General features: G+C 48.7%; 1 protein-coding gene across 7 annotated transcripts in view; it reads right to left on the bottom strand.

Moving 5' to 3' along the window:
* Positions 1 to 27,623, bottom strand: part of LOC144773616 (transient receptor potential cation channel subfamily M member 2-like) — a 4,189,411-nt gene that overhangs the window by 2,004,418 nt on the left and 2,157,370 nt on the right. The window lies entirely within an intron of this gene.

Below are 27,623 nucleotides of genomic sequence, written 5' to 3'. Positions count from 1 at the left end.
TATCTTTGGCTATCCTTGTTGAGATCAGCGTCATCTGGCCACCGGAAGGTCTACCTGATTGTTTTTTTTTTGCTGGTTTTACTTGGTGAGTGAAGCCTTCCGTAACAAGGGTTTCGTCGCACAGCCATGTTTCCTGGAGGCATACAATATCATTTTTTCTTTATTCTATTGTATCCATTTAGATTCCAGAACAGAATGGCTAGGCTGTGCAACGACCCTTCTTCCTAATCAATGTAACTCATATAACCGTCTTCCTCACCATTCATGTAGGCCAGTTCTCTATATCTATTCCCAGCAAGGACATCTTCCACGTCCCACCTCTGATCTTTTGGTTTTATCGTAATTTCAAGGGCATCTTTCTTGCCTCTCCCCAGGCTAATCATCTTTATTTGTCTTTCATCTAGTGCTGCATGATTCCTAAGGAAAGAGTTCCCTGTCTTATTCAGTAGCACCTCTTCCCTTTTTACTATTCTAATTCCTTCCCAAAGCATCTCAGACTCTGCCTTTTCTATTGCATCTTTTATTAAGGCTGAGTGGAGTAGAACCTTAGTTATTTCCTCCCCCTTGCCATTTGCTATAAACCCAACTTCTTTTAGATCTGTGGTACTGACATATCTTAGGCTGAGACACATTTCAAAAGATGATAGGAGCTGTGAACGATTTTAAAGGGTTTAATTTCCTTGTTCTTTTCCCCCCTTTTCCTGTCCTAATGGCTCTACAAACACCCAGTTATCTGTAGGGAGTTCTGGCTGTCGGTGTTGTAATATTCCATCTGGCATCTCTCCCCTATTATGCCTGCTTACTTCTTCTCTGTCTCTGGCTCTAACCCCCTTCACCTGGTTTAGGTTTGTGGGCCCCCCACCTACCGGCGTGTCCATCCCCCAATCTACTGCTGTGCTCTCCTTTACCCCGGGTTGGGTCCTCCTGGTAGCCTTTTCACCTTTTCCCAATCTATTCCGTATTACCCTCCTGCTTGGATCGTCTGAACTATTACTACTTGCTCCTGATTCAGCAAAGTTTAGTTTCTTAACTCCTTGCCTTAGTTCATTATCCTTTATCTTATGGGCTGGGGAGGCCCCCCTCCCATGCTCCTGTTGCTTTTCGGGGTTGCAGTTAACTGGGGCCTTTTCCCCCTCCTTTGCTTTGTTGTTATTTGCTTTCTATAGCTCCTTCCCCCATACCTTTTTATTATCATTGGGCGATAGGATATGTATTCTGTGGGTGCATCCTCTGAATGACTACTCTCCCTTCTCACTACATCCCCACTATCCACTATATTCTCTTCCTGGTCTTCTACTGGTCTTACTAAGGCGGGCATCAAGTTTTTAATCTGTACCAATTCTCCAATTATATCCTTGTATTGGTCACCTTGTCTTTTTATAATGTCGTTATTTAGGACTGAAACTTCTAAAATGCCCTGCAAGGTCTTTTGGAGCATTAACATAACCTCAAGCATGGATAAGCTGGTGGATCCAGTCACCTCCAAATTACATAGGGGCACATCTGTAGCATTTAGACCGATAACAATTGGGCTCTTTAGTCTTTGTTGTCCATTGAAACTAATTTCCCGCTCAGCAGAATTCTCTTCCCCCAAGAGGTTGCTACTATCTATTTTATCTTCGTTCACCACCTCTGCTCCTATGCCCTGGGTGAATAGGGACTGCCACATCCTTGGTGAGGAAGACAGTCGAGGTTCCAATGGTATCTCAGCGATATTGAATTCAGACTGGTTCAGGGGTTCCATGCTAGATTCTGCCGAGTCTTCGAAGGTTTGCGGGATCTCTAATACACTTGTCTCCTTACATACTGTCTCTTTCCCTTTAAAATGTTTCCCGATAAAATCCTTAATAGTTTTTGATACCGCCGACCCCCCTTTTGCGCCAGCTGACTTAGAGGATGCAGGTGCTGGCAAAGGAGTTGAACTCGGGGGTGAAGTTTCTCCATTAATCATTACTCTGCTGCCGGTTGGTGTTACCATATCTTTATTTGCGTTCTCCAGACTTTTTGATACATTGGTCACGTCCACCATTCCGGATTTGTTTCCTGCTTTTTTAGGGTTTTTCTGGGCCTTACGTGGTTTTGTTTTCCCTAAGGCCATTTGTTTTTCAAATTCTTCTTTACTGCGTAGCCGAGGGTACAAGGGAACTTTGTTGCACTGGAAGGCTTCTGTCCCTTATGTATGAGCAACTGCCCTCTCCCCCAGATAACTTCCCTTAATTATTTAATTTAGGGCAAAATAATAAAATTTAAGAAGAATTGTCTCTTTCGCTTACCTCTGTTTCTGTCTCCTTCCTCACCTCGCCATACGAAATCCAGGCACCTCAACAACTTCAGTGTCAGTATTCTCCTCTCCTGGTCATTTGTGTTTATTCTTCAGCCACCGACCGCCTCTTAGTTATGTGCTCTTAACGGGCTCCTCTCCAAGTAGTGCAGACTCGGATTTAACTTGCCCACGCTCTTCCCCACGTTGATAAAGCTTTCCTTGGCGCTTCCTGTGCTGAATCTTAGTCAGCGCGCCGGGTCCTTGGTCTGTGGGCCCCCCGGTGGGGGGTGCGGGCGCCGCGCCCCCTCTATACCCCACTGCACGGCAAAAACGTGGCTTCAGTTTTTGCCGCTTGGTACCAAGGAGGGTTCGATTATCGTTTCGTGGCGGCGGCGGAAAGTGCAGCAGGCGGCGGTTGCAGCGGCCGATGCTGCAGCAGGCGTTCAAGGTGTTCCTGGCGATGCCCTTACTCGGTCAACCGGAAGTCGAGCGTCGAGGAGTTCCGAGGTGGGCGGTCCGATGGGAACGCTGCGGTCGGGCACAGAAACAGAGGTCGGGCACAGATGGATGGAGTTGAAGATGGGGATGAATCATGGATTCAAGTTCGGATAAAGGGACTTTTTGATGTTTCTGGTCAAGAGTTTAGGTTTGACGTCACAAATAAGTTGGTGGCTGACAGGTGTGTCAATCCTGAACAGAATGAGGTGGTGGTCGGACCAGTCAATGGGAGAAATCGCTCTCAGAGAGATCAGTTTGCTGTTGGTAATGATCGCATCTAGTGTTGCACCTTTGATGTGAGTTGGCTTATTGCAGAGTTGTTTGAGGTTATGTATTTCCAGAAAATTGGATAGGTTCAGGACAGTGGAGTCTTTTTGGTCATTCCAGTGGATATTGAGGTCACCCAGGAACACGTCTTTGGTGTCTGTCAAGGAGAACTGTGTTATTAGGTCTGTTAGTTCCTCGGGGAAAAGGGTACGTTCTCCAGGCGGATGGTAGATGGTGTGGAATTTGATGGGTGAGGTGCCCTTGGTGGTGAGTTTGACGCCCAGGTATTCAAACAATAGGTATTCTGCAAGCTTGAGTTTGGTAATCTGTATTCAAGCTTTGTGGTACTTGTCCCAAAGCAATAGTAGCTGCCGCCGCCCTGGTGGAATGGGCACGCAGCCCCACTGGAGGTTCCTTCTTAGCCAAAGAATAGCAGGCTTTGATGCACAGAACAACCCACCTGGAGATAGTGCGTTTGTGCAAGGCCCGACCTTTCTTAGCGCCCATGTAACCAACAAAGAGCTGTTCATCCACCTGGAATTGATTTGTGCAATCTAATTAGAAAGAAAAAGCACGCTTAGGATCCAGACAGTGGAGCCTCTCTTCCTCTTTCGAAGGATATGGAGGTGGAAAGAAGGTGTGAAAAGTGATGGTTTGGCCAATGTGAAAAGAAGTAACAACCTTTGGAAGAAAGGAAGGTCTAGTCCTAAGGATGATCTTGTCCAGATGAACAGCCAGAAAGGGAGGCTTGGAAGACAGAGCTTGTAGATCACTCGCCTTGCGCACAGAGGTGATGACCATCAGAAAGGCAGTTTTTACAGTGAGAAGACGTAGAGAACAGTTTTGAAGTGGCTCGAAGGGAGCGTACATAAGATATGTCAGAACCAAGTTCAAGTCCTACTGGGGATTACGAAGGGAACAGGAGGAAAAAGATGAGTAATGCACTTAAGAAATCTATTTACAACAGGGGACCTGAAAAGAGAAGGCTGATCACGGAGCCTGAGAAAGGCTGAAGTGGCCGAGAGGTAGCCCTTAAGAGTGCCCAGAGCAGGGCCTGCTGGACCAAAGAAAGGAGGAACAAGAAAACCTCAGAAAGAGGGGCAGAAAGGGGATCCACAGCCTTTGCTGTGCACCATGCCACAAACTTATTCCATCTGCAGGCATATACCGTCTTAGTGGAGGGACGCATGGCTGCCAAGATTACATCACACACTCAACTGCTGCCGCTCAATCTCCACGCAAGGAGGTGGAGGCTGGACAGGTTCGGGGGTAGGACTGTCCCCTGCTGCTGTGACAGAAGATCCTCCCAAGGAGGCAGTCTGATCAGAGGATCGATAGCCATGTTGAGCAGCCAGAAAGGGAGGCTTGGAAGACAGAGCTTGTAGATCACTCGCCTCAGGATTTCATACTCTTCGTGCCCAATCTGGAATCACGAGAATGACTTGGGCCCGGTCGTGCTTGATCTTCTTCAGCACTCTTGGCAGAAGTGGTATTGGCGGTAAGGCGTAGCGAACACCGCAACTCCACTTGTAACGAAAAGCGTCGCCTAGCGAGAGCCGTCTTGGAAGTTCCAACACACAGAATTGCTGACATTGCGCCTTCTCTTCGGTGACGAATAGACCTAATCAAGGCTCTCCCCACTGGGGATACCAGACTCTTCATGCCCAATTCGGGGCCACAAGAATGACTTGGGCCCGGTTCCGCTTGATCTTCTTCAGCACTCTGGGCAGAAGTGGTTTAGCCTGAAAGGCACATAGAAGACCGCAACTCCACTCGCGGCGAAAAGCGTTGTGTTGCGAGTGCAGCCTTGGAAATTCCAACGCGCATAATTAGCGACATTGCGTGTTCTCTTCAGTGGTCAATAGATCTAACCAAGGCTCTCCACACTGCTGAAAGAGACCTTGCACCACCTCCGAGTGAAGACGCCATTCGTGATCCTTCAAGCACCTGCAGCTGAGTTTGTCCGCCCTGGTGTTCAGTGAACCTGCCAGGTGTTGAACCACCAGGGATATGCCCTGATGTTCCAGCCATGTCCTGAGATTGAGGGCCTCCTGACTTGGGGTCCCTGGCCCCACCCCGCCTTGTTTGACGCAGTAGCACATGGCGGTGGTGTTGTCTGTGAACACCTGCACTACTCTTCCTCAGACAGAGGGAAGGAATGCTTTGATTGCAAGTCCAATTGCCCAAAGCTCCAGAAGGTTGAGGTAGAGCCTGGACCACTCCGGAAACCAGAGGCCTCTGATCTCTGCCTCCCCCATGTGGCCACCCCATCTCAGAAGTGATGCATTGGTCCCTACTGTGAACTCTGGTTGGGGAAGAAAGAGGAATCTGCCGTCGACCCAATCCTGGTTCGTTCGCCACCACTACAATTGGTGTGCAGTGCCCTCTGAGACCTGGACACATTCGACCAGGTTCCCCTGATGTTGTGCCCACTGGAACTTCAGGTCCCACTGCAGAGCCTGCATATGCCATCTGGCATGGCCACCAGTAGGATGCAGGAGGCCATCAGGCCCAGTAGCCTGAGGGTCATCCTGACCGAATCCCAGGATAGGGGCTGAAAGATCGTAATAATTGCCCGAATATCCCGGACTGGCTGTTTTGGAGGATAGACCGAAACTGCATCGTGTCCAGGACCGCTCCAATGAAGAGGAACTTCTGAGAGGAAGTCAGGTGTGACTTTGGCACGTTGATGGAGAACCCCAGTGAATGCTGGAGGTCCGCCGTAGTCTGGAGGTGGAAGATGACAGCCTGGGGCGAGCCCGCCTTCAACAACCAGTCGTCGAGATAGGGGAAGACTGGAACCCCTAATCTGCGCAGATGAGCTGCGACCACTGCCATCACTTTCGTGAACACCCGAGGGGAGCTGGTAAGGCCAAAGGGGAGCAGGGTAAACTGGAAGTGCTCGTTGCCTACCGTGAACCACAGGTAACGACGGTGGGTAAGCAGGACAGGGATGTAAAAGTAAGCGTCCTGCAAGTCCAATGCTACCATCCAGTCTCCAGGGTTGAGAGCAGACAAGACCAGAGTGAGCGTCAACATTTTGAACTTCTCCTTCGAGAGGAAGCAGTTGGCGTGAGATCCTAGATAGGACGCATGCCTTTGTCCTTCTTGGGCACCAGAAAGTAGTGGGAATAACAACCATGACCTACTTCTGGGGCAGGAACGCGCTCAATGGCTCCCTTGGCCAATAGAGCCATAACTTCCTGTTGGAGAAGAGCCAAGTGATCCTTCGACATGAGATAGGTCTGAGGTGGCATGGATGGAGTTGTAGTCTTCAAGAGGAGGGAGTAGTCCCATCTGACTATTTGCAAAACCCACCTGTCCGACATGATGGTGCACCAGTGGGGGAGGTGTTGGCGAATCCTGCCACCCATTGGCGTATGGTGGTCCTGAAAGGTCAGATCAAGAGGGTTTAGAGGCTGCTGCAGAGGGGGCTGTGGTGGACTGACCTACCTGCTAGGCCCCAGAAACACGGCGTTGGTTCCCACATCCCCAGCCGCGCAGAGCTGAACAACTTGCGCCAGCCTGTGGCTCTGGGCGGGACGTGGTGGGACACCACTTCTGTAGCCACGAAAGGGGCAAAAGACAGCCTGCCCAAGGCTGATGGTGGAGAGGCCCAAGGACCTGGCTGTAGTTGAGAGTCCTTAAAATGTTCCAGCGCGTTGTCTGCCTTGTCGCTGAAAAGGCGACGCCCATCAAGGGCATGTCCATAAGAGTGGATTGCTAAACATCATTAAAGAATAGCGTGCGCACACCTTCCCTTTCTTATCTATTTTGTCTTCAACTTTTTTTGCAGTAGGTACTTGCGTGCAAAACAGAACTGTGTTTGTCCCAACACAGTAATCTACAAATTGTGAGAAGAGGGGTATGCGGTTTGCGTCCCGATCTGCTGCACTGCATTAATGGAGGAACTTTCCTCGTAAATAGAGTCATTTTATCATATTTCATCCTATTAATCCATATTCATCCATAACTTTTTCGTCTTTTTCATACTTCGTAAATTTCAAAAGTAAATCACTCCAGAGGCAGCCAGGTAAAACTTGAATGTTTTAATTTGCATTTTCAAATGTCTGATGTTGCCGAAGCTTTACCACAGACATGTGCTTTCAACATCCTGTCGAACAACCAGTGTCAAAACCCAATGCATTTCGAACTTAATGTTAGTTCTTCCTCAGGGGTACTGGAAAAAATAGATAAAGGGCCACATGAACAGATATTCAAAATATGTAAATAACATTATATTAAAACATACAATAAATTAACCAACACTCCATCCTATCAAAGTTTATCAACGTCGTTTAGTGCCCCACCATGACCGTTTCCCGATATATCTCTGAAACACACGCTATCTGCTACTTCCCCCCTTCCAACCTAAACTAACCCTCATGACATGCTAAAGACTCGGTCCGAATAGTTTACTCTCCCCACGCCCCTAGTTGGTCCTGTATTAAATGCCACTTTGTGAAGTAATATAATCTACCTGATTTCAGTGGAAGCCAGTGGCTTATAGCGAGTCTGCTCTCCGATGTGACATGAGCCTTGCCAGAGCTACCATCAGCCTAAGTTTTCCCTTCAAACGTGTCCTTAATAACCTACACGCCCCTATTTTACAAATCTACTCCTTCATTAGCATTACGTGATCCTTAACGGTCTCTGTGTGTTCTCTTTGGCAGGCAACCTAGCATGAAAACTACCCTTCCCATCATGCACTATTATAATGATGCTTAGACGGACGTTTATAATCACTGCCAACATAATCCTATTGTGAATAAAATAATATCAAATTACAAAAGAACATAATCAGCTTTAAACTGTGTGAATGCCAGAATATAAATATTGACTAGCAGATGAACAAATTATCATCAAGAAACAGTGCAATTGCATACAAGCAATGTGCTACAAAACAAACATAAACTAAATATGGTCCTCGTTCACTGTTGTCGTCTGTATTTTGTTCGAGCATTATGATGCCTCGGTGGTGAAAGTCCTTACGAAGTTCAGAATTTAGTTTTTCAAAGTCAACATGTGGGGTGCGCTTCGCTTGTGGGACAAAAACTTGTTTGCTAAACATCATTAAAGAATAGCGTGCGCACACCTTCCCTTTCTTATCTATTTTGTCTTCAACTTTTTTTGCAGTAGGTACTTGCGTGCAAAACAGAACTGTGTTTGTCCCAACACAGTAATCTACAAATTGTGAGAAGAGGGGTACGCGGTTTGTGTCCCGATCTGCTGCACTGCATTAATGAAGGAACTTTCCTCGTAAATAGAGTCATTTTATCATATTTCATCCTATTAATCCATATTCATCCATAACTTTTTCGTCTTTTTCATACTTCGTAAATTTCAAAAGTAAATCACTCCAGAGGCAGCCAGGTGAAACTTGAATGTTTTAATTTGCATTTTCAAATGTCTGATGTTGCCGAAGCTTTACCACAGACATGTGCTTTCAACATCCTGTCGAACAACCAGTGTGAAATATGATAAAATGACTCTATTTACGAGGAAAGTTCCTTCATTAATGCAGTGCAGCAGTTCGGGACGCAAACCGCGTACCCCTCTTCTCACAATCATAAGAGTGGATTGGACATCCCCAGAAAAACCAGTCGACTACAAGCAGGTATACCATCGAAGAGCTACTGACGCGGAAATCGACCTGCCTAGTGCGTCGGCGGTATCCAGCCCACAGCGGATGGTAAACTTCGCTGTGTCTCTCCCTTTGGCAACTGCTCGAGAGAGCACGGCCTGGGCCTCCTCCGGGCAATGAGGCAGCACTTGCGCTACCGTATCTCACACAGAGTGGGTATAACGGCCCAACAGACATGAGGTGTTTACCGACCGCAGTACCAAGCTGGAGGAAGAAAACCTCTTCTTCCCAAGATGGCCCAGCTTTTTGGATTCCCTATCAGATGGAGTGGTAGGGAATGTGCCCTTGGAGGTGGAGGCTTGGACCACCAAGCTCCCAGGGGTGAGGAGGGGGAGTGGGGTCGCCCGGGGACGGACGCTGGCGTCAGGCAATCATCCTTGTCCACAAGAGCCCCTGTGTTAGGCCTGGAAAAGCATGTTCGTGAGGGCTTCATTAAACGGCAGTAGGGGCTCCGAAGAGCTTTCTGCCAGTTGAAGTACCTCTGTCAGGAGATTAGACCTGACTGCCACTGTAGGTAGCTGGAGGTGGAGATTCTCGGCCGCCCTACGCAACACCACTGTGTAAGACGCTCCCTCCTCCTTAGCCACGGTAAGAGGAGACAACATGCCATGGTCGGGTGAGGTATCCAGACCACTGGCTTCCCCCAGTTCCTCTCTCCAGTCCTGCGCATAGGTCAACTGGTCGGTTAAAGGGTCCCCAGACCCCTCTCAGTCCTCCACACTCTAGTCTGGCAGCTAATCTGGTCTCAAAGTGCCAGGGTAGAACAGGGGCACAATAGTACCCGTCGGCGCCACATCCGGCGTCGGTCGACGCCAGTCCGGCTCCATGTCTACCTCGAGGTGGAGGCCTTGATCGATGGAGCATGGGGACACAACCGGTATTGGGTGCGGACGTGGTGCCGGGGTTATCGGTGTTGGGGGATGTGTAACTAGGTCGACCTGCAGCTATCCGGATCCAGGCCTGGATCCAAGGGGGCCCTGCAGTGCCAAGGCCAAAGCCACTGGCGTCGAAGGCCCAGGGCACCCAGCCAAGTCTGCGGGGCCCAAAGGTACGCTGGCGGAGTCGGGCTGCCGAAAGATGGCATGCATCACTTCGTAAAATTGACATAGCTGGACAGGGGTCGCTCCAGGTCCCGGAAAGGGAGGAAAGCCCAGAGTCGATTCTTGGGGTTCCACACGCGGAACCGCGGGAGGGGCGTCACCCGCATCCCTTGTTGCGTCAGCCGACGGACGGGGAGAAGTCGAAGAGCGACAGTGCTTCTTCGACTTCTTCTTGTGCTTTGACCTACCTGACCCTGAGTGCGAAGACTTGGATGAAGAATGATGGTGGCTAGCGACTGGTCCCCCGACCTCCCACACGACCAGGACTTTGAGTGGCGTGGAGCCAACTGCCGGGCCTCGAAAAGCTTTCAGTACTACACCCTCAAAGACTTCAGATTCATGGTCCGGCAGTCGGAGCACGACTTGAGGTCATGGTCGAGCTCCAGGCAGAAGAGGCACATGAGGTGCGGATCCGTTATCGACATCAGCTACAGGAACCGCATGCCTTGAAGCCGGGCATCCCAGACGTGCACCAGGAGTCGAAGACTCAAGAACGATGTTGACAAAAGTCGGCAAAAAGTCAGACAAAAAGTGACTAGGGGTACCGCCCTCTCCGGATCTGTGCTGGCTGGCGCGAAAAAGGAAAGAGCTGAAGTCAGTGCACGAGGGCGGCGTCTATGTAGGTACTGCTACGACATCCAGGCAACCACGACCCAAACGTCGAATGCGGTGTTGACCGACACCACCTTCTGACGCGCAGGGGTACTGCTGACGAAAAACTTTCCAGATCCAGTCTGATGCCTGGGGGTAATTCTAAGGTAAGGAATCTATAACTAACTGTTTCTTTCAGATACAATAATTACTGACACCCCCCCACAAGCCACCGCACTGCTGTGGGAGGTAGTATGGGAAATTGGGGAGCTTGGGTTTGTGGGCCAGATACCCGGTGGGAGGTGGCAGCCTGTGTTTATTTGTTCTTCCATTTGTGGGCTTTCCTATTTGTATTTGTGTCTTTAAACGTATTGCCTTATATGTTAATTATTTGTTTTAATAACCACACCACTCTCCAGATCCCTTGCCATAGGATTCTGTTGGCAGTCTGTGGGTTTGTAAAATAACTTTGTAAATTTTTCACTATCTGATTCACGATTGGGAAGCACTTTTATTTTGGTGCACTTCTGTGTTTTCTGCACCAGTCTTATCCTGATTGTATTTCCCTGTTGACCTCCCACGCGACCAGGACTTTGAGTGGCGTGGCGCGAACTGCCGGGCCTCGAGAAGCTTTCAGTACTACTGTCTCAAAGACTTCAGATTCATGGTCCGGCAGTCGGAGCACGACTTGAGGTCATGGTCGAGCTCCAGGCAGAAGAGGCACATGAGGTGCGGATCCGTTATCGACATCAGCTACAGGAACCGCAAGCCTTGAAGCCGGGCATCCCAGACGTGCACCAGGAGTCGAAGACTCAAGAACGATGTTGACAAAAGTCGGCAAAAAGTCAGTAAAAAAGTGACTAGGGGTACCACCCTCTCCGGATCTGTGCTGGCTGGCGCGAAAAAGGAAAGAGCTGATGTCAGCGCACGAGGGCGGCGTCTTTGTAGGTACCACTACGACATCCAGGCAACCACGACCCCAACGTCGAATGAGGTGTTGATCGACACCACCTTCTGACGCGCAGGGGTACTGCTGACAAAAAACTTTCCAGATCCAGTCTGATGCCTGGGGGTAATTTTAAGGTAAGGAATCTATAACTAACTGTTTCTTTAAGATACAATATTTACTGACACCCCCCACAAGCCACCGCACTGCTGTGGGAGGTGGTATGGGAAATAGGGGAGCTTGCGTTTGTGGGCCAGATACCTGGTGGGAGGTGGCAGCCTGTGTTTATTTGTTCTTCCATTTGTGGGTTTTCCTATTTGTATTTCCGCCTTTTAACTTATTGCCTTAATATGTGTAAAGTTTGTCCTGGGGTGGTAGGGGTTGGTAAGAAGGAAACCGCCAAACGAATGGGCTGTTCAGTCCCTTTGGGGTTTATTAAATCAAGAAAAAGGAAACAAAGCAATAAGTCTCGTAATGTCAACAACAACTGAAGTCTGCCTGCTGCTCCCCCGTCGTCAGTAGTCCCCGTGCCGGATCCCAGCGAAGGTCTTCAGGCTCCAGAGACGCTCAAAGGAAAAGGAAAAGAAAGAATACGCCGGGTTACTGGCGTGGTCGATACCAAGCGTGGCGGGGGGGAGGGAATAGTGAAGGGGATCACCAGGGACCACAACCGTGCTCTTGCAACCCGTGAAGGTTGTGGCGCTTGCACGCAGTCTCTCCCTCTCGTGACTACCCCGCCGCCCTCTACCCGTTCCCTCCCTCCGTGACAAACACTCCCCGTATGCGCGCCCGTACCTTGCGGAGCCACACTTCTCCAGGTGAAGTGTGGCTGGGCGGAGCGTGGTTCCGTTGGCCTCCCGGCTTGTCCTGCGGTGGGCTGCTGGCTGATCCTGCTTCAGGCTCGGGGAATCCAGCTCCGGCGTCCTCCCGTGCAACGGCGAACCCCACAGGCGCTTCCTCTGCTGCTCCTGCGTTCGCGCTGTTCCGCTCGAACTCTCGCGCTATCAGCGCCGTCGAAGTCACGGATTGGCCAGCCGGGGATGACGTCGTAGGGGTTGCTCTTGCTTCCGGGTAACCCCAAGCGGCCGCAGAGGGGGCGTGGCTGTCCTGCACTCGCCGAGTCGGAAAGGAAGAGGGACAGTGGTCAGCTTCGGACTCGTGGCAGGTAGGGACCCCCTGACACATCCCTCCCCCAGGATTTCCCCGATCGGGGGAAAGAGGAAACCGGGACAGAAAGTCAGCGTTCCCCTGTTCGAGACCCTTGCGATGACGGACCTCGATTTGAAAGGGCTGTAGAGCCAGAAACCACCTAAGGATACGGTCATTGTGTCCACGATTCCTTTGTAGCCATGTCAGAGGAGCATGGTCCGTATACAGGACAAAAGGTCGTCCTTCCAGATAATACCAGAGTTTTTCCACACTCCAGCGGACAGCCAAACATTCCTTTTCTATGGTGGAGTAAGCCTGTTCTCTGGGGCACAATTTGCCACTGATAAAGAGCACTGATCTTTCCAACCCCTCTGAGTCCTCCTGGGAAAGAACCGCCCCGATACCCACCCCGGAGGCATCTGTCTGGAGAATGAAGGGTTTCTTGTAGTTCGGTGAAACCAGGATGGGCGAGGTGGTAAGGACTGTCTGTAGTGTCCGAAAAGCCTTGGTCTCTTTGGGAGTAGGGGCTGGTAGCCTAGGAGAGGTGAGGGATTTTTTTAACAAGTCCGTGAGAGGTCCGGCCAGGTCCGCAAACTGTGGAATAAACCTCCTGTAGTATCCGACCAGGCCCAAAAATGCTCTCAAATCTCTTTTGGTTTTGGGATAGGGGAGGTCTAGGATAGCCTTCACTTTCTCTGTTTGTGGTTCTATTAGTCCGTTTCCTAAAACGTAACCTAGGTATTTCACCTTTCTGAAGGCGACTCTTGGCATTGATGTGAAAGCCTGTGGTTCTTAGGCTAAGGAGGATTGTCTTAAGGTGGGTTTTGTGATCTTCCCAGGTTTTACTATAGACGACAATGTCGTCCAAGTAAGCGGAAGAGTATTGTTGATGGGAAGACAAGACTGTGTCCATTGCCCTTTGGAAGGTGGCCGGGGCCCCATGCAAACCGAAGGGAAGAACGGTAAACTGATAGTGTCCTGAGGGGGTAGAGAAGGCTGTTTTTTCTTGGTCTGCTGGGTTAAGCGGAATCTGCCAATACCCCTTGGTGAGGTCAATAGTCGTGATGTATTGGGCTTCACCAAGACGTTCCAGCAGTTCATCCACACGAGGCAGTGGATATGCATCCTGTTTCGAGACCTTATTGACGGCTCTGAAATCTATGCAAAACCGGATACTCCCGTCCGGTTTGGGAACAAGTACTACCGGAGAACACCAGTTACTGTGTGAGGGTACAATCACTCCTGAACGCAACATCTGGTTGATCTTCTCTTGAAAGGCACGTCTTCTAGCTTCAGGGATCCTATAGGGTTTTTGTTTTACTACTGTCCCGGGTGGAGTGGGAATGGAATGTACCGCTATGTTTGTTCTTCCGGGTTGGTCAGAGAAAACATCGGTATAACGGAGAAGAAGGGATAAGACGTCCTCTCGTTGGGCTTCTGTTATGTCTGGGTTGATAGGAGTGTCAAGAACTGTATGGGGGACAGTTGTGATGGTTTGTACAACTTGAGGGGGTTTCCCTAACCACTTTTTTAGTAGGTTAATGTGATACATTTGTGTCTTATTCCCCTTTAAGCGCAGGATGTAGGTGGTTTTTCCGATTTTACGGATAACCTCAAAAGGACCTTGCTATTCTTTTCTGAGTTTGTGTGTAGAGGAAGGCAACAACACTAAGGCCCAGTCACCCACATCTAATTCCCTCCATTTCTTTCCCTTGTCATAGAACGTCTTTTGTTTCTTCTGTGCTATGGCGAGATGGTCATGGGCCAATGTCCTCAGTTTATGAAGCCTAGTCTGGAGTTGTCGTGTATAGTCCAACAAGGCCTCCGCCTCGTGGGCTCCCTCCTTTTCCCAGCTGTCTTTTGTGATCTCCAGAAGTGTTCTTGGAGCACGGCCAAACAGTAACTCAAAAGGAGAGGTGCCTAGACTGGCTTGTTTTTGGCTCCGGAGGACAAAAAGGGCCAAGGGTAATAACTGATCCCAATGTTTGCCATCCCCAGACAAAAGCTTCTTCAGGGTGAGCTTTAGACTACCGTTATACCTCTCCACGAGGCCATCCGTCTGAGGATGGTAAACAGAGGTTTTAATGTGTCTGATTCGTAGTTGTTTACTTGAGCCATCAAGCGTGAAACAAACGGTGTTCCTTGGTCTGTGATGATTTCGCGAGGAAATCCCATTCTAGAAAAGACCTCTACCAATTTGTGAGCTATGGCTGTAGAAGTAGCTGCCCTGAGCGGGAATGCTTCGGGATAACGAGTGGCATAGTCCACTAAGACCAAGGCATACAGATGTCCCCTTGCAGATTTAGGTAATGGACCTATGAGGTCCATTCCAATCCTATCAAACGGTTTCCCTATAATGGGTAACGGATTCAGAGGAACCGCCGGGGGAACATAGGGGTTCAGTCGCTGACATATTTGGCACTCCTGACAATAGCGTTGTATCTGTGCATATACTCCGGCCAAAAGAAGTGCTTTAGGATGGCCTGCCCTGTCTTTTCTGCCCCTGAATGCCCGGCCAGTAAATGGGTGTGTGCAAACAAATGAATCTGGTCCCTGAAGGCAAGAGGTACTAAGAGCTGTGGTGCATCATCTGGTTTAGCCAGTCGGTACAATAACCCGTTTTTCTCAACAAAGGTTGGATATGTCCTCTGTAGAGGATCCTGACCTGAACGGGCTATCTGCCAAGCGTTAGTTAGTGTGGCGTCGTTCAACTGCGCTGTTATGAAGTGGGTATCCCTAGCCCAGGGTTTGGGAACAAGCAGAGCGTTGCGTGGAACGGTTTGTAAGGCGTCGGACAGAAGGGCGGTAAAACCGGGGTTATCTGTTCCTATGATCACGGGTTCAGGTAGGGAAGCCGTGACACCCACCACTACTTCTGTTTTAGTGCCTGCAGCGGTACAGAGGCTAATGGTGGCTAGCGGGTACTCCCTAACGTCCCCATGAACGCAGCGAATGTGCACAGTCTTCCCTGGCATTAGACAGGAGGAAGGAACGAGTTCCTGTCGGACTACAGAGTGCCTACACCCAGAATCTAGTAAGGCCCTAACCACTTTCCCGTATATGGTCACACTCACATAGAAGACTGGTCCTGTCTCTTGTGCGAACAGCAGTGAATATGGAGCATAACTGACGTCCATGGGTTCTTCGTCTTTCTCCTTTGGTTTTTTTCTGCAAAACATCGCTATATGACCCCACTCACCATAGTCATAGCGTTGGGGACCAGGATTGGGTTGCAGGTGAGGTTTCGGAAAACGTGGCCGTGGTGGTTCAAACGGGGGTTTTGGGTACTTCTTTTCGGTTTTTCCTGGCAGATGTTTAAGAGGTTTCTCTGGTTCTCTGATAGGGGGACGCCCTTGGGCACAGGCATACGACGTGGCCATTTCAATGGTGTGTTCCAGAGTCAACCCTGCGTGCCGCTTTAACCAACGCTGTGTGCCATAGGGCAGTGCCTCAAGAAATTGTTCTAGGTACATTTTATTCATTACATCGTCTATATTCCCCTCCTGTGGCTTCAGCCACAGGTCGGCAGCTGCTTTCAGTTTATAGAACAGAGTCTTAGGGAGATCCCCGGGTTTTCCCCGTTCGTGCCTGAACTTGAGCCTGTGGGTCTCTTCATCCACACCCAAACGGTCCAGGATATAATGCTTTACTACTGCATACACAGAGGTCCCATCTTTATTTATCATTTGATAGGCGGATTGGGCTTCTCCCGTTAAGAGAGGGGCGACGTAAAAAGACCATCGGTCTCCCGGCCATGCACTGGCCCTAGCAGCCCTCTCGAAATTTAGAAATAAAGCCAGAGGGTCGTCACCTGGGGTAAATTTCTGTAAAGGGACTACAGTCCCGGGTGGGGCGTTTGTCCTGCCTTGTCCCAACACAGTCATAAGTTGGTTCTGACCCTCAGCTAGTTTCAGTAGACTATCCGCCTGAGTTTGTATGGCAGTGGTAAAGGCTGTGCGGTCTGCTTCCGCCTGAGAAGAAGTTTGGCCAATTGCCCACTCGAGTTTGTCCTGGCCCTCTTTCATTTGCTGTATTAGGGCTTCCATCTTGTATCAGAGGATAGTTCGTAAATCCCACTTCTGACACCACTTGTAAAGTTTGTCCTGGGGTGGTTGGGGTTGGTAAGAAGGAAACAACCAAACGAATGGGCTGTTCAGTCCCTTTGGGGTTTATTAAATCAAGAAAAAGGAAACAAAGCAATAAGTCTCGTAATGTCAACAACAACTGAAGTCTGCCTGCTGCTCCCCGTCGTCAGTAGTCCCCGTGCCGGATCCCAGCGAAGGTCTTCAGGCTCCAGAGACGCTCAAAGGGGTACACAGACATAATATCGACTCCAAAATATCGTTTGGACATAATATCGACTCCAAAATATCGTTTGGAGAAAATATCGACTGGACAGAATATCGACAGCCAAAATATCGTTTTTAAGGTAAGTGAAGTAATATCGTTTTTAAGGTAAGTGAAGTAATATCGTTTTTATTTTTAGGGTTCAGGGTCAGTTTTGGGTTTTTGGGTAAAGGGGTATTTTTAGGGTTCAGGGTCAGTTTTGGGTTTTTGGGTAAAGGGGTATTTTTAGGGTTCAGGGTCAGTTTTGGGTTTTTGGGTAAAGGGGTATTTTTAGGGTTCAGGGTCAGTTTTCAGTTTTTGGGTAAAGGGGTAGTTTTAGGGTTCAGGGTCAGTTTTCAGTTTTTGGGTAAATGGGTATTTTTAGGGTTCAGGGTCAGTTTTCAGTTTTTGGGTAAAGGGGTATTTTTAGGGTTCAGGGTCAGTTTTCAGTTTTTGGGTAAAGGGGTATTTTTAGGGTTCAGGGTCAGTTTTCAGTTTTTGGGTATTATTTTATTATATTTTATTACTATATATATATGTTTAATAAATATGAAATAAAAAAATATTTATTTAACTTTCATTAATTATTTAATTATTATAAGTTAATTTAAGTAATTTTAAGTATATTTTAGTAATTAATTATTAATATTAATTTAATTTAACACTGTTTTTAGTAAATACGATATTTTTTACAACTATATTTTTGTAAACGATATTTTGTACTCGATATTTTTGTACTTACCTGTTTGTACATACAAACTCGATATTTTTGCTGTAGATATTTTTTCCTCGATATTTTGGGTAGTCTATATTTTGGTAGTCGATATTCTTTCAGTGATCCGCTCAAAGGAAAAGGAAAAGAAAGAATACGCCGGGTTACTGGCGTGGTCGATACCAAACGTGGCGAGGGGGGAGGGAATAGTGAAGGGGATCACCAGGGACCACAACCGTGCTCTTGCAACCCGTGAAGGTGGTGGCGCTTGCACGCAGTCTCTCCCTCTCGTTACTACCCCGCCGCCCTCTACCCGTTCCCTCCCTCCGTGACAAACACTTCCCGTATGCGCGCCCGTACCTTGCGGAGCCACACTTCTCCAGGTGAAGTGTGGCTGGGCGGAGCGTGGTTCCGTTGGCCTCCCGGCTTGTCCTGCTGTGGGCTGCTGGCTGATCCTGCTTCAGGCTCGGGGAATCCAGCTCCGGCATCCTCCCGTGCAAAGGCGAACCCCACAGGCGCTTCCTCTGCTGCTCCTGCGTTCGCGCTATCAGCGCCGTCGAAGTCACGGATTGGTCAGCCGGGGATGACGTCGTAGAGGTTGCTCTCGCTTCCGGGTAACCCCAAGTGGCCGCAGAGGGGGCGTGGCTGTCCTGCACTCGCCGAGGCGGAAAGGAAGAGGGACAGTGGTCAGCTTCGGACTCGTGGCAGGTAGGGACCCCCTGACAATATGTTAATTATTTGTTTTAATAACCACACCACTCTCCAGATCCCTTGCCATAGGATTCTGTTGACAGTCTGTGGGTTAGTAAAATAACTTTGTAAATTTTTCACTATCTGATTCACAATAGGGAAGCACTTTTATTTTGGTGCACTTCCGTGTTTTCTGCACTAGTCTTATCCTGATTGTATTTCCCTGTGGAGTAATTTACTGACATTCATTTTCATTAGTCTTTATTTTGATTCTTCATCTTAAAAGACAATATTACAAAAAAACACCTTATTACATAATTCATCCATAAATTACCCCAGAATTATAAAATATAAAATCAGAAGTATTACACCATCACAATAATAAATGCATCCATATAACTTTACCTTTGCATAGTTAAAATCAGTTAAAATTGTATTAAGCGATTAACTCTGCAAAAAGACTTAGGAGATACCATTAATTTCAACAACTACTAATACTATGTAAAAACAAGCTATGAAGTGTAGCAGTAGGAATGAATAAGAGATGCCAGGACCAATAAATATCACTTTACCCTCCTTTTCTGGCACGCAACACCCATTCCCAGCTTAAGAACTTAGCAACTTCTATTACTGCAAAGTCGGAAGTATCAGATTTCAGCAATCTCTTTGCTACCATGGCTGTTCTGGTGCCCAGGAGCTTGCAGACAGGTTTCAACCAGGTAGTTCTCGGTTTATGGTAAACTGGGCATACAAATAAGAAGTGGTCTATGTCTTCTACCTCGTCTTTACAGAACTGGTGTATGTTACTAGAAGACATGTACCACTTACTTGTAAGCCACCTCAAGGGCAAGGTGCCAATCCTGAACTGATGGAGTAGCTTGCGATCTAGTCGTTTCGTCACTAGGTCCCAATAGCCCTCCAAATTAGGTTTATCCCAGATGTCGAGATAATCCCTTGTTAGTGAGGATGTGACATGGGCAGAGAATCAATTAACTTTGATCAACTCCCAGTACGCTGCTTTAAATAGCTTTTTGGATGGAAATACAGCGGTGTCGGGGTGATCCCAGAGATTCCTCATCCCCATGTTAGTTAGCAGTGAGTTGACACCCGAGAACCATGGGATCCTGTGGGAACGACTTAGTCCCCTAAGTTCCAACAAAGCCCTAGCATAAAGATGGAGCTCTGGAGTGGTCCAAAGGCGTCTCCAAAATGCCAATGGTCTGTAACGGGCTACATCTTCCACTGCTTGACAGCCAAAATCGTACAGCATTGGGATTCTAGGGGAGGATTGTGGCAAACCCACTATGGATCTAAAAAATGTGTTCTGGGCTACGGAAAGAGGGGATAGATCAGTGAAACCCCAGAGTTCAGCTCCGTAAAGGATTGCTGGAAGGATTTTTAATGTATAGATTTTAACTATCGGAGCTATAGGCTTGGTAAGGGACAAACTATGTTCCTTAAGCAGGGTACCAGCTAACTGGGCATGTTTTAATGCCAAGGTGGCTATTTGAGGCTTCCAAGAATACAAAAAAAAGGAGGTCCCTAACTCATCCAATCTGGGACAAGGGGAAGTACAAATAGAAATAAATTTGAGGCTTCCAGCACAGATTATCATTGAAAGTAACACCTAGGTAGGAGAAAACATCCGTCTGCTCCAGAGGTAAGCCATCCATATGGACTCTTGCTTTTACAGGCTTGACCCCATGGAGCACCATAACCTTAGTTTTTCCTACATTAACCACCAGCTCATGCTCGTGTCAAAACTCCTCAACGGTGACAGGGCCAATTGTAGTCCCTGTCTAGTTTTAGATATTATCAGAGTATCGTTCGCGAACATGAGCAAGGGGACTTTCAAGCCGGCCAACATTGGCGCATCCGTGGGGTAGTTGGTAAAGTACTGGACCACCCCATTAATAAAAATTGAGAATAGTGTGGGGGCCAGCACACTCCCCTGTCGGACGCCTTTGTTCACCTCAAACGTTCCAGTAATCTCACCTGGTTTGCCCAAGCATACCTGGGCATGTGTATATTGATGCAATTTTACTAAGATGGCAACCAGCTCTTTAGGCATCCCAAACTTAAGTAATACCTCCCACAGCCTTGCCCTAGGTACAAGATCGAAGGCGGATTTAAGATCCACGAATGCTGCAAAGAGCATTCCTCCAGCTAACAAGACCTCTTTCCAGAAGATCAGAACAAATCTAAAGGCCTGATCTAGGGTGCCTATATGGGACCGAAAACCCGCCTGTAAAGGAGACAAAAAATCCTCTTCCGTCAGCCAGACCTGTATCCTACCCAGGATCAAACGTGCAACGATCTTTTGCACGCCATCAATTAGGCTGATGGGCCTATAGTTGGCCGGAGCAGAGCGGTCTCCCTTCTTGTAAATTGGTATAATCTCAGCTCCGGACCCCGATGGAGGGATCGGGGCTCCACAAGCATTGGCATTGGCTAATAACTTTATGTATTGGACCCAGAGCTCATAATCTTGCTTAAATAAATCCGCAGAAATGCAGTCAGGTCCTGGGGCCTTGCCACTCGGGATAATTTTCAGAACAGATTCCACCTCACGATCAGTAAACTCTAGTGGACTTACAACTAGGATCGGCAAGGCGGGTTCTGTAGGGCTATATGATGCCTTAAACTGTGATTCAAAAAAGGTGACCCATTGCTGGGGCTCAACATAATTACCTGGGGTTTTGGCCTGCGGGTTATTCCCCCATTTAAGTAATTCCCAGAATTGAACAATATTCCTCCCGTGGAAGGCATTTAACAAATCCTTCCAACGGTCCTCATGCCATTCTCTCTTGGCTTGCCTCAACACTGATTTGTAATTAGCTCTGCAATTCTTAACACTGCCTGGAGACCTTGATTTTATGGCCTTAACCAAATCTTCGTAGGCAGTTCTGCACAAATTGTTGTACCATGAGCTTAACTTCGGCTTGGCGACCTTTTTGCGCAGATTGGATTTAATAAAAAACCCTTTCAGCCCACTGAATAGGTCGATATGAACTCCCAGTATAGTGTCATTAAGCACTTCCTGAGACGCACAGGACCCCTGTTTGTCCAAGGACATTGTGACCATGGACCTGATCTGTAAAAGATCGCTAGCGTTGGCTGCTATCCGTAGCCACCTAACCCTTCTTAGATCGTTAGTGATGGTCAATATGTTAGGGCAGCCATCTTCTTCCAGCCCAGGGGAGCAGCAGAAACTTTTATCATCTATTGTACAAACAAGAGGGTTGTGATCGCTTTCAGGTCGGCTCTGCACTTCCATATCTAAAATTAGCGGCCACATTTCCACATTTGGCAATGTATAGTCTATACGACTTTTGGACCTACCGTTATCAAAGGTTATGGCACCATATCTATCGGTCTTAGTCCTGCCGTTTGCCACCCTCAGGCCCCGTTACAGGCATAGCCCCTTTAATTGAAGGGCAGCCTCAGACCATTTCCTTATGGGGTTAAGATCAAGTGAAGGGATACCCCAAACAGCATCTAAGTCCTCACTAAGTCTTCCATCTTCTATACCCAGGGGTTCGAAAGTAGTGTTAAAGTCACCAGCTATGATCAGGCTACTAGTATTAGCACCCTGATCCAAATAATTTTCTAGCAGTGTAATAACACTCGAGCTCCTGCCACCCGGTTGTCCTCTCGAGTACACATTATAGATGGTTAAATCAAGGCCCTTTGTTGATCTTACCCTTAAAGCCAAAATGTCGGGGCTGTCAATGCAAACCTCTTCTATCCTTACGCCCTCAGATTGGCGAACCCAACAGGTCAGGCCTCCTATGGGCCTTCCTCTTTCACCCCTTATGGCTGCCTTAGAGAAGTTTAAATAACCTGGATGGAACACTCCTAGAGACCATGTCTCCTGGAATGCCCATACATCTGTTCCCTCAATGTGCCTACACCAATCTGGTGAGACAGACTTTGCTTCTAAACCAGCAACATTCCAAGAAGACAGTGTCAAGACCGGCCTCTGGGTGCTAGAACCCGTATTTCCATTGGCGGTCAAAATCTCAATTGTATTTGGATCCATTGTTAGCGATTTACCTAGATTGTGTGTACTTATGTGGGATTGAATCTCGGAAGTGGTAGGTGTACCCCACCTTACTTTTCCCGTGCTTACACTCCCTAAGCCTCCTAACAGTATATTCCGTACGATAGGACCCCACCTTCCCTGTAGGCTGTGGATACTGTTAGGAGGATTCTCCAGTACTGTCATGTTGACCTCTCTTACAGATGCCTGCTCTCTAGCTAATAACGGCTTCCCTGGCGCCCTACCTTTCAGCCAGTCTATATCCCCAAGAGTAGACAGGAGCTCATAGCGATTCCTAGTCTCAATTGGGTGATCTAACCTATTGAAGGACCATTTATAGGTTGCTACACCCCTGTTACTGGGGATAGGGCAGTGTTTATAGAAGAAGCCAAGTGGGAGTGATCTAATTTATTCTGCCACAGGTTGGAACTGCCCAGTCAACTCAAGGATGTGCCTAACCAAGCGAGGTGATCTAAAGCTTACAACCACACAGTCGCCAACCAGCGATTTAAACGAGTGGCCCACCCTGTTTACACGACGTGTCATTTTTAATTCGTCAAAAAGCTCTTGACAAATCTCGGTCTTCTTACTTAGAAAATGGAGAGCCTTGTTCTTAAGGGTTGACCAGTGTTCACGTGTCCCTGGCGCCAGGGGAGGTACGTTCGCTAAGATGACCGTATAGGGAGTGGCTTCTGGTGGGAGGTGTAGGCTAGGTAGCATGGCCGGGTCCCCATCAGAACAACGCTCATCTAATCTTCTAATGTCATTGGTGGTTGCCCTGTGATGTTGTATTAGGGGGGGGGAGATTACCTTCAGCAACACATATTTGTGGGGGACAGGCTACGCTCGACCCTAGTTCTGCCTGCTTACCACTACTTTGTACATTATGCGGATCTAGCCGCTGTGAGTCACGCATTGCCCCATGAGAACAGCGGTGCGCCTCTACATTAACGTGCGCAGGATGTTGCTCGCGGTCCTTTTGGGCAATGGAGGCTAGGCAAAGCTCAATCTTAGTTAGCCTAGCATCCACTAAGTCAAGACGCTTAAGTATTGGATCAATAAGGGCTCCTAAATGTTTCCCTAATAAGGAGCACAAATCATCTTGGTTTAGCTGTATTTGTGGTTGCGCAGCTGGATTAGACCCCGTAGAGTTTATCCCCGATTTTCCAAACACAAAGGCCCCAGTAACTTCCTTAACGACTGTCAGTGGGGTTTGTTTTGAAGTGCCCCAAACTTTCCTTTTTTTGGTGGGTGGTTTGGTTCCTGACCCCCCTGGGGCTTTCCTACCCCTAGTTGTTACCATGGCGGGGCTGTTTAAATTAGGTAGAGTTGGAGGGGATTCCGGGGATATGGGCATGGGAATTACACTTATTGTGTTGGGGGAAGTTATGTCACTGGTGGTTCCCAGCTCCGTGATCTGCTGTGATAGGGATATCTGGGCACAAGGTAAGGAGCCACCCCTCATAGATGCAGGTTCTAATGATAACCTGCGCTCAGTAGCCTGTATTTCATGTATTAGGACTGACTCGGCCCTATTAAGAAAAGCATCTAACGTGCCCACCACCCTATCCTCCACTTTTCTTTTACTCATGTTACTAAACTGTGTTCACCAACCCAATCACTAAAAAAGAAACACCCAAAAAAAATATAACAAATAAATAAATAAGAAGCAGAATTTACGGAGGCGAACCCCCTCTTGCCAGCAGGGCCCAGGTGCTAAAATCCACGACTTACAGTTCAAGCTGGGTGTGGAGAGTGTCAATAAGGTGGTGCAGCCCAGCCTCCTCCGGGCTCTGACGGGTAAGGACGGGCCCGCCCTTGGCCCGGGCTTAGCCAGCGCGCGTCCCTGTGCTGCGGGAGGCTGTAGGCGTTTTTAAATGCTTCCTTCCACCCGTCCGACCTTCCACCAAGGCAGCAGTACCAGGAGAGATGCGGCAGCCGGAGCGAGAGGCAAACGTCCTTGACCACCAGGAAACAGCAGCAAGTAGGGCAAAAGAAACGCGGAGTTGCCGAAAGTGAGCCTGGAAAACCCGCGCTGCGGGAGGCTGTAGGTGTTTTTAAACGCCTCCTGGCGGTAGGATGTGATGGCGTCAGTGGGCGCGGGGGAAGGCTGCTGGATTTTGTAGTCCTTCCACCCGTCCGCCCTTCCACCAAGGCAGCAGTACCGGGAGAGATGCGGCAGCCGGAGCAAGAGGCAAACGTCCTTGACCCCCAGGAAACAGCAGCAAGTAGGGCAAAAGAACCACGGAGTTGCCGAAAGTGAGCCTGGAAAACCCCAACACTGACATTACTACAAAGACAATACAACAGTGTGCCTCAGTGTCACCAATCTGTGTTTGCAATTCCTCTTCCGTTGCCCTGGCTGCTCTACTTCAGTTTTAGTTTTGCTTACTTGTCCCCTCCCACACCCTCCTGTCCCAACTTCTGCTCATTGTTTCATAATCCCTGCCCTCAGTTAGCAACTCTCTTTTTAGCCCTAGCAGAGCTTCTTTCTTGTGTGCCAATGCACTCTTCGCCTGCTCACTAGTCCGGTGTGCTGATGCATAATTATTGAGCGGTTAGCTGGAACAATTACCAACACCCCCCACATCCTGAATGATGTGGTTACTCATTATTATTATCATTATTATTATCATTATAAAACTTGTAAAGCGCAGAGCTACCCAAAAAGGGTCTCCCAACGCTGGACATAGGCGACAGAAGCACAAGTTACATACCTTGGGTAACGATATATCTGTAAGAAATATTAGTTAGTTATAGATTCCTTACCTTAGACTAGATACCCCAGCAATACCAACCCCGATGGTGGGTCTGTGAACCAAGATAACACCAGAAAAACCTGGAGAACAGAACGGCCAAATAAGTCGTCTCTCCGGACTTGGCTGTCCAGGCTGTAGTGTTTGTTGAACGTGTGCAGCGATGCACAAGTGGCTGCCTGACAGTTGTCATTCAGAGGCACTCTACTTCCCAAGGCATTAGTGGCTGCTGTCGCTGGAATGAGCGCGTAGCCCGGTTGGAAGCTCCTATTTAGGTAGAGAGTAACAAGCCTTAATACTCAACACGGCCCATCGAGAAATGGTGCGTTTGTGTATGGCCCGACCCTTCTTTGAACCCACGTAACCAACAAAAAGTTGGTCATCCACCCAGAACTGCTTTGTGTGATCCAGATAGAAGGAGAGCACACGTTTTGGGTCCAGACGGTGGAGCCTCTTCTTCCTTTGAAGGATGCGGAGGCGTAAAGGAGGTGGGCAAAGTAATGGTGTGCCCAATGTGGAAGGCAGTGACTACCTTAGGAATAAAGGATGGACGGGTCCTGAGAACCACCTTGTCCGGATGAACAGAAAAAAAAGGAGGTTTTGAAGAAAGAGCCGGGAGCTCACTCACTCTTCTAGCAGAAGTGATGGCTACCAGGAAAGCAGCCTTAGTAGTCAAGAGAGGTAAAGGACGGTTGTGAAGTGGCTCAAAGGGAGCGCACATTAAATAAGTTAGCACAAGATTCAAGTCCCACTGAGGCATAACGAAAGGGATTGGAGGAAAAAGATGTGTTAAGCCTTTTAAGAAGCGGTTAACTCCCGGGGACTTGAAAAAGGCTGAAAGGTAGCCCTTGATTTTTTTTTTAAACACATTTTATTGAGTTTTCAAAACAAGGTCATACAGTTCATCAAAGCATGCAATTTCACACCCTCGATTATGCACCATCTGAACAATGATAACATCCCCACCGAATGGTTGCCGCCCTCAGCTAAATCTGCGTTAGTCAAACTGAATGTTCCACATACCAAGTAAGGCCTTTCTAGTAGTAGAAGGTATATCCCATAGGTCTTGTGACACTGTTCTACAGGCCTAAGGAGTGTCTCTCTTAGCCTATTCAGGCCCTGGCAGTCTCGGTGGGTCAGTATGGTTAACAACGAACCAAATCCCCCCCTCCAACGCCCCCTCCCCATCCCCTACCCCCGAGCCTCACCCCCCCTCCTCCCCTCAGACATGTCGCTTTCCCTAACCACGCGTGTAATGCTCATAATGTGTTCTGCACCCTCCATCCGAGTCCCATGCCAGTAGCCCACTTCTCTGCTGGGGGGATGCTCCTGCCTCCCCGATCACTCCTCCCCGCCTCTCAACTCCCTATTCGGTGCTGCGGTCTCGTGTGACATAGAGGGCACTCATATCCGACAAGGTCAGTCACCATCCTCAACCGGGTTCTTGAGCAGATCCACCATCGCCACCCAAGCTCTCGCTGATTCCCAGACTTTGTCATTGTCAGTCCTCCGAGCTAATTGGAGGCGGAGTGTCCCTTCGCAGTCCGCCCACTTAGTGAAGTCGCGTAGCCAGCGCGCAACACTAGGGGCCGTGACCGCCTTCCAGTGGCTAGTGATTTCACGTTTGGCTAGTACTAATCCCAGGTCTAGGAACTTACTGGTAATTTTGTTGCGGGAAGTGTGGGGAAACCAGTGCAGCAGGCACACCCCTGGGGTATTCTGCAGGTCCCTCTCCGTCACCTCTGTCAGTTTGGCCATTACCTCTCCCCAGAATCCCCGAAGCAGCGGACAGTCCCAGAACATGTGCATGAATACTGCATCCTCCAGTCTGCACCATGGACAGGCAGCCTGTGAGCCAAAGAACTCATTAATTTTGTGCGGCGTAAGATACGCCCGATGAAACACGTAAAATTGGATACGTTGAAACCTCGCGTTTCGGGAGCACTTCCAGGCTCGTTCCATTAACAATTCCCAAGGTCTGAAAGGTAGCCCTTGATAGTGCCCAGAGCAGAGCCCTGATGGGCTAAAGAAAGAAGGAACACAAGTACTTCAGAAAGAGGGACAGAAAGGGGATCCACTGCCTTTGTTATGCACCATGCCACAAATTTGTTCCACCTGCAGGCGTATACCGTCTTTGTGGAGGGACGCCTGGCTGCCAAGATTACGTTACAGACTTCGGAAGGCAGGTCGAAAGACGTCAACTGCAGCCGTTCAATCTCCACGCAAGGAGGTGGAGACTGGACAGGTTCGGGTAGAGGACCGTCCCCTGCTGCTGCGACAGAAGATCCTCCCGAAGAGGCAGTCTGATCGGAGGATCAATGGCCATGTTGTGGAGCTCGGGATATCATCCTGTCCACGGGAGCCCCTGTGTTGGGCCTGGACCACGTGCCCAAAAGGACATTGGTGAGGGCCTCATTAAACGGCAGTGGGGGCTCCGAAGAGCTCGCTGCCAGTTGAAACATCTTATTCAGGAGGTTAGTCCATACTGCCACTGTAGGAAGCTCGAGGTTAAGAGCCTTGGCTGCCCTAAACAACACCACAGCGTATGACGCTCCGTCTTCCCTAGCCACGGTAGGATGAGACAACATGCCAAGGTCGGGTGAAGTGTCAAGACTACTGGCATCCCCCAGTTCCTCTCT

This window comes from Lissotriton helveticus, chromosome 8 (genome assembly GCF_964261635.1).
Source record: "Lissotriton helveticus chromosome 8, aLisHel1.1, whole genome shotgun sequence".
NCBI lineage: Eukaryota > Metazoa > Chordata > Amphibia > Caudata > Salamandridae > Lissotriton > Lissotriton helveticus.
This window is presented reverse-complemented; position numbering and strand designations above follow the sequence as displayed.